The 15,751-nt window shown below is 47.3% G+C and overlaps 1 protein-coding gene and 2 non-coding genes across 3 annotated transcripts in view; 1 reads left to right on the forward strand and 2 right to left on the reverse strand.

Moving 5' to 3' along the window:
• ACY3 (aminoacylase 3) overlaps nt 1-15,751 on the reverse strand; it is a 36,865-nt gene that overhangs the window by 8,506 nt on the left and 12,608 nt on the right. The window lies entirely within an intron of this gene.
• On the reverse strand, nt 7,482-7,564 carry TRNAL-UAA (transfer RNA leucine (anticodon UAA)). The gene has a single exon. It is a non-coding gene; the product is annotated as a tRNA-Leu (tRNA).
• TRNAL-UAA (transfer RNA leucine (anticodon UAA)) lies at nt 13,333-13,415 on the forward strand. The gene has a single exon. It is a non-coding gene; the product is annotated as a tRNA-Leu (tRNA).

The raw sequence follows: 15,751 nt of genomic DNA on the forward strand, positions 1-15,751 counted from the left end.
GCGGCAGAGAGACTGAAAGGGTAAGATCCTCAGCTGGTGGAAATTGACATTGCTTCATTGACTCCCATGGAGTGACAGCTGATTTACCCCAGCTGGGGATCCGGCCAACTGGCTCCAATGATGCTACGGCTGATTGACACCAGCTGGGGATCTGGCCTTATGGGTGGGATAGAGACTGTATTTCCTTCACATGCCTGCAGGGGGCATTTCTCCATGGCAGAAGTCAAACATTTTGTCCCGGAGGCAGGGGAGCGGGAGGGGCAGTGTGTAGTGTGGTGTGGGCAAACTGGTCGGCTGCGTAGCCAGTCAGCAGCTACACAGAGGCTGTCAGTCCCCAGGGATCTCCATGCGGCCTCCTCACTGGAGCTTCCCTCACAAAGAAAGCGGGATCGCTGCTGCGCTCTCCCTTCCTGCTAGTCCCTGGGGCTGTGGGTATCCTTTGGGCCAGTGAATTGGTGTCACCTTCCCATTCTGGGCTCCTTCACCAGGGGCCATTGCTCAGTTCCTGGCACGCACAGCCCCTGAACCAGTCACCTTCCCACCCTGTGCCTCCTGTACCCCAGCGCCCCGCACCAAATGTGCTGCAGGGAACCTCTTCCAGCTTCCCGGCCCTGTGACCTCGGGCCCCATAGCCACTGAGGGCTACTGCAGGGCCTGCCTTTCCTTGCCACCTGGGCTTCCTCACTCTCATCTCAGTCTCTCTGGCCCTGTTTCACCAGTAATGAGAGCACCCAGGATGCTGCAAAATTGGAGAGGGTGCCGGGAAGAATTGGGAAAAGGCTTTGATGGTGGGAAAAAATGCCTGACAATGAGAGACTGAAAGAGCTCCATGTGTTTCGCTTATGGAGGAGAAGATCCAGCAGGGTGGGGTTCTGGTGACAGTGTCTCAGTACCTCCCTGGGAGAAAACACCAGCTGCTCTCTGAGCAGAGAATAGGCATGACAACCAAAGGCTTGGCGCTGAAGGCAGACACTTCTGACTAGAAACAAGACACGGCTTTAACAGCGAGGGTGGTTAACCATCAGAACAGACTGCTGGTGGATTCTCTTTTTCTTGGTGGCATCAAAACCAGCCTGGAGGCCTTCCTGGAAGATGCTTTAGCCAAACGTAAGCGATGGGACTCAGTGCAGGGGTAAATGGGCCACATTCTCTGGCCTGTGCTATGCAGGAGATCACACTGGATGGTCTGATGACCTTCAGCTCACTGGCTCTATAGTGAGCTGCGTGACAGGCTCAAAGCACGAGACGGGCTATTTTTTAAAATCAGCAGATTTAGTTTTGTGAAGGCAGCAGTATTCCCCAGCTGCACCTTCCCCCCATCCTCTCCCAGCAGAAGAGATTTCTCGGTTCCCCATTTATTGTTGTAGTGGATGGAAGTCAGGAAACTGCAGCATGGAAGTGAAAGTCCTGAGCTCGGGAGTCAGACCGATGCCAGTCCGTGCCATGCCTCCCCATCCCCCAGGGCCTCAGTCCAAGCTGAGAGGAGTCCTTGCTTTGAGTGTGCCCCGGGGCTGTCACTTTATAGCCACAGACTCAGCTCACACAGCCATAGGCTGGGAGGATTCTGGGGAGGTGATGCAGTGACATACATTTGCACTCACTCTGGGGAGCTCTGCACACAGTTAACTGGCCCCTGTAGGCCTGCTGCCTCACAATCATTAATGTATTTATACCCACTGCACCCCTGGGAGATAAGGCAGTGCCATTATCCCCATTGTACAGAGGGGAAACTGAGGCACAGGCACATGTCACACAGGGAGTTTGTGGCAGACCTGGGAGTCAAACCAACATCTCCAGAGTCCCGACCTTAACCAGTGGGCCACTCCAGCTCGCTGCTGTGTGGGTGTGAAACACCCATTAAGGCCGGGGTGGGTGTCTGAGTACAAACCCTGCCCGAGGCCAGGATCCTCTCAGCATTCCCTCAGATGCCACCTGGGAGGTGGGACCTAGAATTTAGGCCACTCACCCCAAATTTCCCCTTCACCCAGCGTGGCCTAGTGGATGGAGACCTGGATTCTATTCCTGGCTCGGCTGCTGGATGACATGGGTATGTCACCGCACCACTCTGTGCCTCAGTTTCCGCATTGGTAAAAGGGTGATAATAATACTGCCCTCCTTTGAAAAGCACTTTGAGATCTATGGCAGAGAAGAACTAGGGATGAGTATTATTAGCACAGGAGGCTCAGGCCTGGCTGCCCCGCACACCCTGGGGGCCCATCTAGTCCAGACTTGGGTGCTCGGTCTCGGCTGGCATGTAAAGGAGAGAGCAATGCTATAGCGAGGCAGCGAGGCCATGAGTCGAGCACTGCTCTGCCTCCTTTGCTGTCGGGGAATCACTGTGCACTGACATGGGGCTGTCTAGGTGCCTGTATGTCCCTCACCCCGTGGCACATCACAGCCAGGCGCGAATCAGCGCAGTCCTACGGCCTGGGTTATCCAGGGGGAGAGGCCAGACATTCCAACGAACCCCTCTGGCCTTAAAAATCTACAAATCAGTCATAGATTTTGTCCTCACAATCCCTGCCCCGCCCCCCCTTGAGGTAGGGCAGCAGTGTCCCCTTTTTAAACTGAGGCACGGGGCAGCAAAGTGACTTGCCCAATTTCATACCGGAAATCTGGGTAGAGCGAGGAATGAAACCCCAGTCTCCTGAGTCCCGCACCATGCGGCCCTACCCATTAGTCTTCCTATCAGAATTGGGTCCCTGGTCTCCCATGGTGGGACAGCCTGGAAAACATTATAGTGCTAGACTCCTATTTAGCTGAATAAAGGGAAGGCTAAGGGTGACTTGATCACAGTTTATAAGTACCTACATGGGGAACAAATGTTTAACAATGGGCTTTTCAGTCTAGCAGACAAAGGTCTACCACCACCCAATAGCTGGACATTGAAGCTAGACAGATCCAGAGGGTGTATATTTTTAAGGGTGAGAGCAGTTAAGCACTAGAATGATTTACCAAGAAGCCGTGGTGGATTCTCTGTCACTGGCAATGTTTAACTCGGGATGGGATGTTTGACTAACAGCTCTGCTCTAGCAATGATTTGGGGGAAGTTCTATGATCACAATGGTCTCTTCTGGCCTGGGACCAGTGAAAACACAGGGTGAGAGCCACGGTACTATCTCCAGTACACTGCTGATTCTCCTAATAGCAGGGCTAACACGGATTTTATTCGGATGATCGGGAGTTCAGATAATCAAGAGTTCAGGAGCCTTTCAGCAGCAGGATGGTCTCCCCCACGGCCCAGGGCTCCTCTTCCTTGCAATCCTGGCTGGTCTCTGCTCCATTATCCAAGTCCTCTCCTTGTCCCCCACCAGGAGCTACATGCAGCAGAGGGCATGCCATGTAACTCATGCCAGGGGGCTAGGAAGGGCTTCAGATAATGCAGAGGTTCAGCTAATAGAGTTTGGCTCCATGGGAGTATACTGTATCTGCTTCTATGCTCCCACCCCTGTCGTGTGTTTCACTGGGTCAGCCCTGTAACAGGGACAGGGGGCTGTGAGCAGCTACAAATGGAGCCGCCTGGAGGCCGGTGCCCTGGTCACTTAGATCACCCAGGACACCAGGTGTGGTGAGAGTAGGAGGGAGTTGGGTGGCTTGATTGGCTGTAGCAGGGTAGAAGATCACTTAGAACTGTAGGGAGCCTGATGAGCTAAGGACGTAATTAGCTCACCAGCTGGAGGACCCAGGGAAGAAAGCCAGCCATATGAAAGGCTGACCCAGGGAATACCAACCTGCATGGCAAATGGGGAAGGAAGGGAAAGAGGAAGTGGGGGCGGCAGGGGCCATGCAACGGTAGACAGTTTCTCTCTTTTGCATGGTTTCACTGTTTGCACTTGTTCATGCACCTTTTCTTTTGGCAAGGTTGTGTTGTTACTGGTGGTTTGGTGTGGTAATGGCAGTGGGCCCACCTGGCAAGGGGTTTATAGACATCTCCAACAGGACTTCACACCTCCAAAAGCACATTCAACAATCATTCTGCACCGGCTGAGAGTGTAATCTGCCAGGGCCTCTGATATCAGGATTCATAAGGCAAAACGGGATATACTGGGTCCCCCAGAATAACGGCGGGGCCAGTAATTCCATTTAAAACAAAGTCCATTGGTGGGAATAGTGTCCCAGCCTATCTCTGAATATAGATTGCCGCTCAGTGAAAAATCTCGGCATCATGAACTTTTCCAATGCACGTTTCAGAGTAGCAGCTATATTAGTCTGTATCTGCAAAAAGAAGAGGAGGACTTGTGGCACCTTACAGACTAACCAATTTATTTGAGCATAAGCTTTCGTGAGCTACAGCTCATTTCATCGGATGCATTCAGTGGAAAATACAGTGGGGAGATTTTATATACACAGAGAACATGAAACAATGGGTGTTACCATACACACTGTAATGAGAGTGATCAGGTAAGGTGAGTTATTACCAGCAGGAGAGAAAAAAAAAACACCTTTTGTAGTGATAATCAATGTGGGCTACTTCCAGCAGTTGACAAGAACGTCTGAGGAACGGTGTGTGTGTGTGTGTGTGTGGGGGGGGGAATAAACATGGGGAAATGGTTTTACTTTGTGTAATGACACATCCACTCCCAGTCTTTATTCAAGCCTAAGTTAATGGTGTCCAGTTTGCAAATTAATTCCAATTCAGCAGTCTCTCATTGGAGTCTGTTTCTGAAGTTTTTTTGTTGAAGAATTGCAACTTTTAGGTCTGTAATCGAGTGACCAGAGAGATTGAAGTGTTCTCCGACTGGTTTTTGAATGTTATAATTCCTGACGTCTGATTTGTGTCCATTTATTCTTTTATGTAGAGACTGTCCGGTTTGGCCAATGTATGTGGCAGAGGGGCATTGCTGGCCCATGATGGCATATATCACATTGGTAGATGTGCAGGTGAATGAGCCTCTGATAGTGTGGCTGATGTGATTAGGCCCTGTGATGGTGTCCCCTGAATAGATATGTGGGCACAGTTGGCAACGGGCTTTGTTGCAAGGATAGGTTCCTGGGTTAGTGGTTCTGTTGTGCAGTATGTGGTTGCTGGTGAGTTGGGGGGCTGCCTGTAGGCAAGGACTGGCCTGTCTCCCAAGATTTGTGAGAGTGTTGGATCATCCTTCAGGATAGGTTGTAGATCCTTAATAATGCGTTGGAGGGGTTTTAGTTGGGGGCTGAAGGTGACGGCTAGTGGACTTCTGTTATTTTCTTTGTTAGGCCTGTCCTGTAGTAGGTGACTTCTGGGAACTCTTCTGGCTCTATCAATCTGTTTCTTCACTTCTGCAGGTGGGTATTGTAGTTGTAAGAATGCTTGATAGAGATCTTGTAGGTGTTTGTCTCTCTATATGAGGGGTTGGAGCAAATGCGGTTGTAGCGTAGAGCTTGGCTGTAGACAATGGATTGTGTGGTGTGATCTGGATGAAAGATGGAGGCATGTAGGTAACTATAACGGTCAGTAGGTTTCCGGTATAGGGTGGTGTTTATGTGACCATCACTTATTAGCACTGTAGTGTCTGGGAAGTGGATCTCTTGTGTGGACTGGTCCAGGCTGAGGTTGATGGTGGGATGGAAATTGTAGACATCATGGTGGAATTCCTCAAGGGCTTCTTTTCCATGGGTCCAGATGATGAAGATGTCATCAATGTAGTGCAAGTGGAGTAGGGGCACTAGGGGACGAGAGCTGAGGAAGCGTTGTTCTAAGTCAGCCATAAAAATGTTGGCATACTGTGGGGCCGTGCGGGTACCCATAGCAGTGCCGCTGATTTGAAGGTATACATTGTCCCCAAATGTGAAATAGTTATGGGTGAGGACAAAATCACAAAGTTCAGCCACCAGGTTCCAGTGCAGCCCATGCTGACATTCATGAATTCCCTCTGTGGTTCATGAGTGCCAGCATAGAATCATAGAAGATTAGGGTTGGAAGAGACCAACCCTAAGGAGTTGGGGTCATCTAGTCCAACCCCCTGCTCAATGCAGGACCAACCCCAGCTTAATCATCCTGGGCCTTAAAAACCTCTAAGGATGGAGATTCCACCACCTCTCTAGGGAACCCATTCCAGTGCTTCACCACCCTCCTAGTGAAATAGTGTTTCCTAATGTCCAACCTAGACCTCCCCCACTGCAACTTGAGACCATTGCTCCTTGTTCTGCCATCTGCCACCACCGAGAACAGCCGAGTTCCATTCTCTTTGGAACCCCCCTTCAGGTAACTGTAGACTGCTATCAAATCCCCCCTCACTCTTCTCTTCTGCAGACTAAATAAGACAAGTTCCTCAGCCTCTCCTTGTAAGTCATTTGCCCATGCTGATCATTGGGGCGCATGGGACCCCAGTAACAAATGAGTGTTGTGAGAATGCGCAATTAATCAACGCAACGCTGAGCTGATGCGGCAACTCATGGTGTTGGACTCCATCAGGTGGTCGAGGGATATCTATCGAGAACACATCATGGGACATCAGCAATACCAGGAGAGATGAACTGGAGCCCCGATGGGAAGCAAAGTTGGGAAAGTATTGGACATATTTCCCTAATGGATTGTATTTTCTAAGGGATAGCTACAGGAATCAATTAATTTAGAACAAGACTTAACTCAAGCCTACAACCTTTGAATCACTGTGCTGCCCTAGAAGGCCAACATGCTATCCAGTCTGCCACAGAGCCACCTAGAACATGCTGCTTTAACCCTTCACTTAGGGAAAATACACATCCCCAGGCATTAACTGAGTAATTCCAGGGCTTCTTTGACATTAGAGGGACTCAGGCCATAGCTTGGCTGTCAGCATGGATAGGAGAGGGAAAATGGGATAGGATGGGTCCCTCACAGAGAGCAAGGGAATCCAGAAGCTGGGCTGTGAATGGGCTACAGGGGTTAGTGGTGTTAAATGTCCACGGTGGGGCAGGTGGAAGGGGCTGACAGGAGACAAGGTGGGATTTGCAGCGGCTGGTTTCATCTTTCATCCAAGTAACTCAAATCTCAGCTTTCCCAGCCAGCACCTGGAATTCACTGCCGGGAGCTAGTCTGAGGGAAGAGATAGAGAAAAGCTAAGCCAGACCCAGTGAGTCAATGAGGGGCCGAAGTTAATCACTCACCTCTGTGCTGTTCAGATGAAGACTGAAAATGAGGTGGATCATTGGCTAATCTATTACATTAAGAACTGGGGAACAGGAAAATGGTTTCAATGAATCATTCCAAAGATTCGCTCAGGGGACTGGCAGGCACAGACAGTCCTGCATCCATGGGTATATCTACGCTGCAATTAAAAACTCACAGCTGGCCTAAGGGGCTGTTTACTTGCTGTGTAGGCTCAGGCTGAAGCCCAAACTCTGGGACCCTCCCACCTTGCTGGGTCCTAGATCCTGGGCTCTAGCCCAAGCCTGAAGGACTATGTACAGTAATTAAACAGCTCCTTAGCCCCTGGCTCAGGACAGCTGTGGGTCTTTATTTGCAGGATATGGTCAAATAGAGGCTACACTGGGCTTTGAAAGGGAGAAAAGAACATTACTACCAGAAGTGGGGTTCGAACCCACGCAGACACATGTCCATTGGATCTTAAGTCCAACGCCTTAACCACTCGGCCATTCTGGTGAATACATAATGAAATTTCCATTGCACCATAGAGATTATTACTAAAGCCTGACCACACCACATTCAAGACATTGCCATTATCCAGCAGCCCTTGGGATTAACTGGGTAATTACATGGCTTTTGAAGTTCAAGGAACTCAAGCCCTAGCTTGTCTATCAGCACAAATAGGACATGAAAGGTGTGAGGGGATGGGTCCCGCACAAAGAGCATGGGCGGGGAGGTGGGACAGGAGCTGGCCTAAAAATGGGCTACATTAATGGTGAGTTGCATTAAAACTGTACTGTGAGGCAGGTGGAGGGAGCTGATAGGGGGTGGGGCGAATGTGCTATTAAGTAGGCAGCAGGTTTAAAACAAACAAAGGGAAGTGCTCACACAACACAGTCAAACCTGTGGAACTCGTTGCCAGGGGATGTTGTAATGGCCAAAGGTATAACTGGGTTAAAAAAAGAACTAGATAAGTTCATGGAGGATAGGTCTGTCAATAGCTATTAGCCAGGATGGTCAGGGATGTGACCTCATGCTCTGGGTGTCCCTAAGCCTCTGGCTGCCAAATGTTGGGACTGGATGACAGATCACTTTGATTATTTCCCTGTTCTGTTCATTCTGTTTGAAGCACCTGGCATTAGCCACTGTCAGAAGACAGGCTACTGGGCTAGGCAGACCATTGTGGTCTGGCCTGGTATGGCCATTCTGATGTTTTTAAAGTCTGCTCTATGGACCTAGCAGTCATTCCAGTCTGCTAGCTCAGCCTAGCCAATGGTGCTTCCAGGCTGAAGTCTGGGCTATGTTCAGATTTTGTACTGGCATAACTATTTCAATGAGGGGTGTTGATTCCTTTCATGAAATAATTACACCAGTACAACCCTTAGTCCCTCTAAGCTAGTCTCAATCAAGTGTGAAATTTACAGATTTTAAGACCGGACAGGGCCATTAAATCAACATTACTAGATTGATATCCACAGGGCAGAAAAACTGACTCACTCAGCTCTGTATTGAAGCCAATTACTTGTGTTTGACTAATGCTGATCTTAGAAGGGCATCCAGGTGGGATGGGAAGACATCAAGGAGATATAGGAAGCACTGACCTGCAGGTCTCCTAGCTCCTCTCCCTCTACCAAGGCTCATGCTGCTGGCTCTCCCACTCATCAAATTTACCTCTAGGTAGACCGACCTCTTCTGCAGTGGGGCCTATTCCTGATCCTGAGGGGACAGTACCTTGCAGACTGTCTCTGCTCTAGTTTTGGAGGGTCCCCAGTCAGGATCGGGATGAGGTGAAAGCAGCACGGGGGAAGGAGGGGAAGGGAGTTCTCTCCTGGACCAACATTCACACCCACTTTTCCTCAGGGGGAGATGAAAGAACCACATGGAAATAGGAATTGCCATAGATCAGAACAAGCATGGTGGTGTGGGGCTTCCCAGCCTGGCCTAGAGCTGGAGGAAACCAACTCGGGGCAGAAGTCTTCTTGACCTGCTGCTCACAAACCGGGAAGAATTAGTAGGGGAAGCAAAAGTGGATGGGAACCTGGGAGGCAGTGACCATGAGATGGTCGAGTTCAGGATCCTGACACGGGGAAGAAAGGAGAGCAGCAGAATACGGACCCTGGACTTCAGAAAAGCAGACTTTGATTCCCTCAGGGAACTGATGGGCAGGATCCCCTGGGAGAATAACATGAGGGGGAAAGGAGTCCAGGAGAGTTGGCTGTATTTTAAAGAATCCTTATTGAGGTTACCGGGACCTCATCCCGATGTGTAGAAAGAATAGTAAATATGGCAGGCGACCAGCTTGGCTTAACAGTGAAATCCTTGCTGATCTTAAACACAAAAAAGAAGCTTACAAGAAGTGGAAGATTGGACAAATGACCAGGGAAGAGTATAAAAATATTGCTCGGACATGCAGGAGTGAAATCACACCTGGAGTTGCAGCTAGCAAGAGATGTTTAGCAACAAGAAGGAAGTCAAGGAAAGTGTGGGCCCCTTACTGAATGAGGGAGGCAACCTAGTGACAGAAGATGTGGAAAAAGCTAATGTACTCAATGCTTTTTTTGCCTCTGTCTTCATGAACAAGGTCAGCTCCCAGACTACTGCACTGGGCAGCACAGCATGGGGAGGAGGTGACCAGCCCTCTGTGGAGAAAGAAGTGTTTCGGGACTATTTAGAAAAGCTGGACGAGCACAAGTCCATGGGTCTGGATGCGCTGCGTCCGAAAGTGCTAAAGGAGTTGGCGGATGTGATTGCAGAGCCATTGGCCATTATCTTTGAAAACTTATGGTGATCGGCGGAGGTCCCGGACGACTGGAAAAAGGCTAATGTAGTGCCCATCTTTAAAAAAGGGAAGAAGGAGGATCCTGGGAACTACAGGCCAGTCAGCCTCACCTCAGTCCCTGGAAAAATCATGGAGCAGGTACTCCAGGAATCAATTCTGAAGCACTTAGAGGAGAGGAAAGTGATCAGGAACAGTCAGCATGGATTCACCAAGGGCAAGTCATGCCTGACTAATCTAATTGCCTTCTATGACAAGATAACTGGCTCTGTGGATGAGAGAAAAGCGGTGGACGTGTTGTTCCTTGACTTTAGCAAAGCTTTTGACACGGTCTCCCACAGTATTCTTGCCAGCAAGTTAAAGAAGTATGGGCTGGATGAATGGACTATAAGGTGGATAGAAACCTGGCTAGACTGTGAGGCTCAACGGGTAGTGATTAATGGCTCCATGTCTAGCTGGCAGCCGGTATCAAGTGGAGTGCCCTAAGGGTCGGTCCTGGGGCCGGTTTTGTTCAATATCTTCATAAATGATCTGGAGGATGGTGTGGATTGCACCCTCAGCAAGTTTGCTGATGACACTAAACCGGGAGGAGAGGTAGATACGCTGGAGGGTAGGATAGGATACAGTGGGCCCTAGACAAATTAGAGGATTGGACCAAAAGAAATCTGATGAGGTTCAACAAGGCCAAGTGCATAGTCCTGCACTTAGGACGGAAGAATCCCATGCACCGCTACAGACTAGGGACCGAATGGCTAGGCAGCAGTTCTGCAGAAAAGGACCTAGAGGTTACATTAGATGAGAAGTTGGATATGAGTCAACAGTGTGCCTTTGTTGCCAAGAAGGCCAATGGCATTTTGGGCTGTATAAGTAGGGGCATTGCCAGCAGATCGAGGAACGTAATCATTCCCCTCTATTCGACATTGGTGAGGCCTCATCTGGAGTACTGTGTCCAGTTTTGGGCCCCACGCTACAAGAAGGATGTGGAAAAATTGGAAAGAGTCCAGCAGAGGGCAACAAAAATGATTAGGGGACTGGAACACATGACTTATGAGGAGAAGCTGAGGGAACTGGGATTGTTTAGTCTGCGGAAGAGAAGAATGAGGGGGGATTTGATAGCTGCTTTCAACTACCTGAAAGGGGGTTCCAAAGAGGATGGCTCTAGATTGTTCTCAGTGGTAGCTGATCACAGAACAAGGAGTAATGGTCTCAAGTTGCAGCGGGGGAGGTTTAGGTTGGATATTAGGAAAAACTTTTTTACTTGGAGTGTGGTGAAACACTGGAATGCGTTACCTAGGAAGTGGTGGAATCTTCTTCCTTAGATATTTTTAAGGTCAGGCTTGACAAAGCCCTGGCTGGGATGATTTAGTTGGGGATTGGTCCTGCTTTGAGCAGGGGGTTGGACTAAATGACCTCCTGAGGTCCCTTCCAACCCTGATATTCTATGATTCTAAACCTAGGAAATAAATCTCACAAAAAGAAAAAAAAAATCTTGATTAAAAATAAGAGTGAAGGTTTTTTGTTTCACTTGTTTTTCAGAACATTTTTCATTTTTCAACTCAAAATTTCATGTCAGTGGGAACCCCCAGGCACTTTCTCTTATTTTTCATTCCCTGCCTCAAAAAAAGGGGGATGTGGAGGGTTAAACCCTCTCATCCATACCCTCCTTTTTCACATTTTTCGGGTGAAAAGTTGTTGTTGGGTTTTTAAAAGGGTGAAAGAGGGGAGTTTCCCCTCCATTTCCAAACAAAAAATGTCCAACATTTTTTTAAACATTCTAATTTCAGAAGTTCACAGGAAGAGGAAAGATGTTGATGACACAGTGTTGGTAGAAATGGGTCGAGCTGGGTATAATTTGAAAGCCCTTTCTCCTGCAAACACAATGGTACCAAAGATGACAAACCTAGAACAATTATAGAATCACAGGACTGGAAGGGACCTTGAGAGGTCATCTAGTCCAGTCCCCTGCACTCAAGGCAGGACTAAGTATTATCGACCATCCCTGACAGATATTTGTCCAACCTGCTCTTAAAAATCCCCAATGATGGAAATAACACAAACTCCCGAGGCAATTTATTCCAGTGCTTAACCACTTTGACAGTGAGGAAGTTTTTCCTAATGTCAGACCTAAACCTCCCTTGCTGCAATTTAAGCCCATTGCTTCTTGTCCTATCCTCAGAGGTTAAGAAGAACAATTTTTCTCCCTCCTCCTTGTAACAACCTTTTCTGTACTTGAAAACTGCTATCATGTCCTCTCTTAGTCTTCTCTTCTCCAGACTAAACAAACCTAATTTTTTCAATCTTCCCTCATAGGTCATGTTTTCTAGACCTTTAATCATTTCTGTTGCTCTTCTCCGGACTTTCTCCAGTTTGTCCACATCTTTCCTGAAATGTGGCACCCAGAACTGGACACAATGCTCCAGTTGAGGCCTAATCAGCGTGGAGTAAAGCGGAAGAATTATTTCTCGTGTCTTGCTTACAACATTCCTGCTCATACATCCCAGAAAGATGTTTGCTTTTTTTGCAGCAGTGTTACACTGTTGACTCATATTTAGCTTGTGATCCACTGTGACCCCCAGATCCCTTTCCGCAGAACTCCTTCCTTATACAGATATGTATTTGAGAAAATGGTTAAAAATCAATTAAAAAAAAAAGATACGTTAACACAGGCATGTCAACTATGCAGCCCTCAGAAAGTTAAAGGATGGCCCTTGACTGACAGTACTGCATTATTAGTTAATGCTGACACCTAATTAATTTTTTTTTATATTACAGATGACTATAAATGGAAGGAAGGCTTCAAGTTGATTGCCGTCATTGGCAAAAAAGAAGCAGTTCAGTGGTATTAATTATACGCTTTGTTTATTATGCCAGAAGGGTTGTGATGTCAGCATCCAGCCAGAAATTACCAGAGTCCATCAGCAAGCAGTATGAACAGAGTTACATAACATAATTAATTACAATCCCAAAGTAATTTATTACATAAATCCTTGATTTTACTTTGGTCTTGATGATTTTTACACATTAGTGGGGAGACAGAGTATCACCTAGTAGCTGAATCTTTGGGGACTACCACCATGGAGGACCTAGTCAAACACAATGCTTGGTGGCACCTACCATGCTTTAAGAAGTGCACCCAGAAACTGAATTTGGCAAGGCTGGACAAGAAGTACATCAAGCATCAGGAAAAAGTTGAAGATGCTGGGACAAGTGTCAGCTGTGGCTACGATTCACCTTATACTAGGTTCCAAGGCAGGTGTTGCAAGAACACCTGCTTCTTTCATAGTAAGCTGGAAGCCCAAAGGCATCTGTTAAGCACAGTTTCACTAGTGAGCCATGTGAGAAACTGTATGAAGCAACCACTCTTAGGAAACAAAAGGGAGAGATGAGAGAATCCTCAACCTCACAGCTTCCCCCCTGGAGCTGTTAAAGAGCCATGGAAACCAGCAGTAGGTAAAGCTATGCTCTGGGGATCAAAGCTCACTTTAGCAACAGGTGATATATGGGAATCACCAGAATGGCCGAGTGGTTAAGGCGTTGGACTTAAGATCCAATGGACATGTGTCTGCGTGGGTTCGAACCCCACTTCTGGTAAAAAACATTTTCTTGCCTCTCAAGCACCCACTGTTTAACACCATAAATAAAACTATTTTCCTTCCCACAGTTTTTCATTTAGTGGATAAAGATGAATTCTCTTGATTTTCAATCATCAATCAACCAACACAAAAGTAAATTCCCAATTTAGTGCCTTCCTAACTCATTTAGTCTGGTTCAGCTTTTTCAATAGCACTCATTGTAACATATAATCCTTCTGGCAGATGTTGGCAGCAGGAAAAAGGGACAGGCTCAATTTTCTAGGGGTTCCTACCAAAAACTCCAGCAACATTGTCTCCACCTCCCCACCTAGAAATCTGGGAAACTATATATACCACCCTGGGAACACCCAATGGGCAACACTTCCCCATGAAGTTTAAAAGGGCAACAAGCCTTGTGGATAAGGGGGAAGCAGTAGATGTGGTATATCTTGACTTTAGTAAGGCTTTTGATGCTGTCTTGCATGACCTTCTCATAAACAAACTAGGGAAATACAACCTAAATGGAGCTACTACAAGGTGGGTGCATATCTGGTTGGAAAATTGTTCCCAGAGAGTAGTTATCAGTGGTTCACAGTCATGCTGGAAGGGCATAACAAGTGGGGTCCTGCAGGGATCAGTTCTGGGTCCGGTTCTGTTCAATATCTTCATCAATGATTTAGATAATGACATGGGGGTACACTTATAAAGTTTGTGGATGATACCAAGATGGGAGGGGTTGCAAGTGCTTTGGAGGATAGGATTAAAATTCAAAATGATCTGGACAAACTGGAGAAATGGTCTGAAGTAAATAGGATGAAATTCAATAAGGACAAATGCTAAGTACTCCACTTGGGAAGGAACAATCAGCTGCACACATACAAAATGGGAAATGACTGCTTAGGAAGGAGTACTGCAAAAAGGGATCTGGAGTCACAGTGGATCACAAGCTAAATATGAGTCAACAATGTAACGCTGTTGCAAAAAAAAGCAAACATAATTCTTGGATGCATTAACAGGAGTATTGTAAGCAAGACACAAGAAGTAATTCTTCCTCTCTACTCTGCACTGATTAGGCCTCAACTGGAACATTGTGTCCAGTTCTGGGTGCCACATTTCAAGAAAGATGTGGACAAACTGGAGAAAGTCCGGAGAAGAGCAACAGAAATGATTAAAGGTCTAGAAAACATGACCTATGAGGGAAGATTGAAAAAATTAGGTTTGTTTAGTCTGGAGAAGAGAAGACTGAGAGAGGACATGATAGCAGTTTTCAAGTACAGAAAAGGTTGTTACAAGGAGGAGGGAGAAAAATTGTTCTTCTTAACCTCTGAGGATAGGACAAGAAGCAATGGGCTTAAATTGCAGCAAGGGAGGTTTAGGTTGGACATTAGGAAAAACTTCCTCACTGTCAAAGTGGTTAAGCACTGGAATAAATTGCCTCGGGAGTTTGTGTTATCTCCATCATTGGGGATTTTTAAGAGCAGGTTGGACAAACATCTGTCAGGAATGGTCTAGATAATATTTAGTCCTGCCTTGAGTGCAGGGGACTGGACTAGATGACCTCTCAAGGTCCCTTCCAGTTCTATGATTCTATGATGAACAAGCACTGAGTTCTGAGGTTTAAAACAAAGACCTTTACCGTGGGGAAAGGAAAAAACAGAATAAACTTGGGAAAGCCAGCAATTCATCAATTAATATTTATGAGCTAAGACTTCTTCCCAATCAAGGGTGTCTTAACAATAGTCCCAACCTCAGTCTTTCTCTTCCAGTTGTGAGTGGCTGATTCATTCTAGCTACCACATAAGAACGGCCATACTGGGTCAGACCCAGGGTCCTTCTAGCCCAGTATCCAGTCTTCTGATAGTGGCCAGTGCCAGATGCTTCAGAGGGAATGAACAGAACAGGGCAATTATTGAGTGACCTATCCCCTGTCATCCAGTCCCAGCCTCTGGCGGTCAGAGGTGTAGCCATCTTGTCTAATAGCCATTGATGGACCTATCTCCTCCATGAACTTATTTAATTAATTCCCTCTTTCCTGGCTCGCTCACTCACAGTTTATTGTGCATGACGGGTGGAGTCCAAGAATTCTGACAGCTCTGTCTCCAGCCTCAAGGGAAATGTTGTATTGGCTGCTGTACAAGCTCTACCACCTCAGGTGATTAGAGCTGTGATTGTTGGGTGGAGAAACCATAGCTGAGTCCTTCAGGAAGGCTGCTGTTTACTGCAGCTTCTGCTCAATCCACAGCCTCAAATCTGCCCCAATTTAGCTCCATTTACTTCCTCAAAGCTGTTTTAACTCAGTGCTATATAGTGCCTCACAACCACATCAACTCAGCTCTACAGAGTACCTCAAGCCCA

Source organism: Caretta caretta, chromosome 6 (genome assembly GCF_965140235.1).
Source record: "Caretta caretta isolate rCarCar2 chromosome 6, rCarCar1.hap1, whole genome shotgun sequence".
Taxonomy (NCBI): domain Eukaryota; kingdom Metazoa; phylum Chordata; order Testudines; family Cheloniidae; genus Caretta; species Caretta caretta.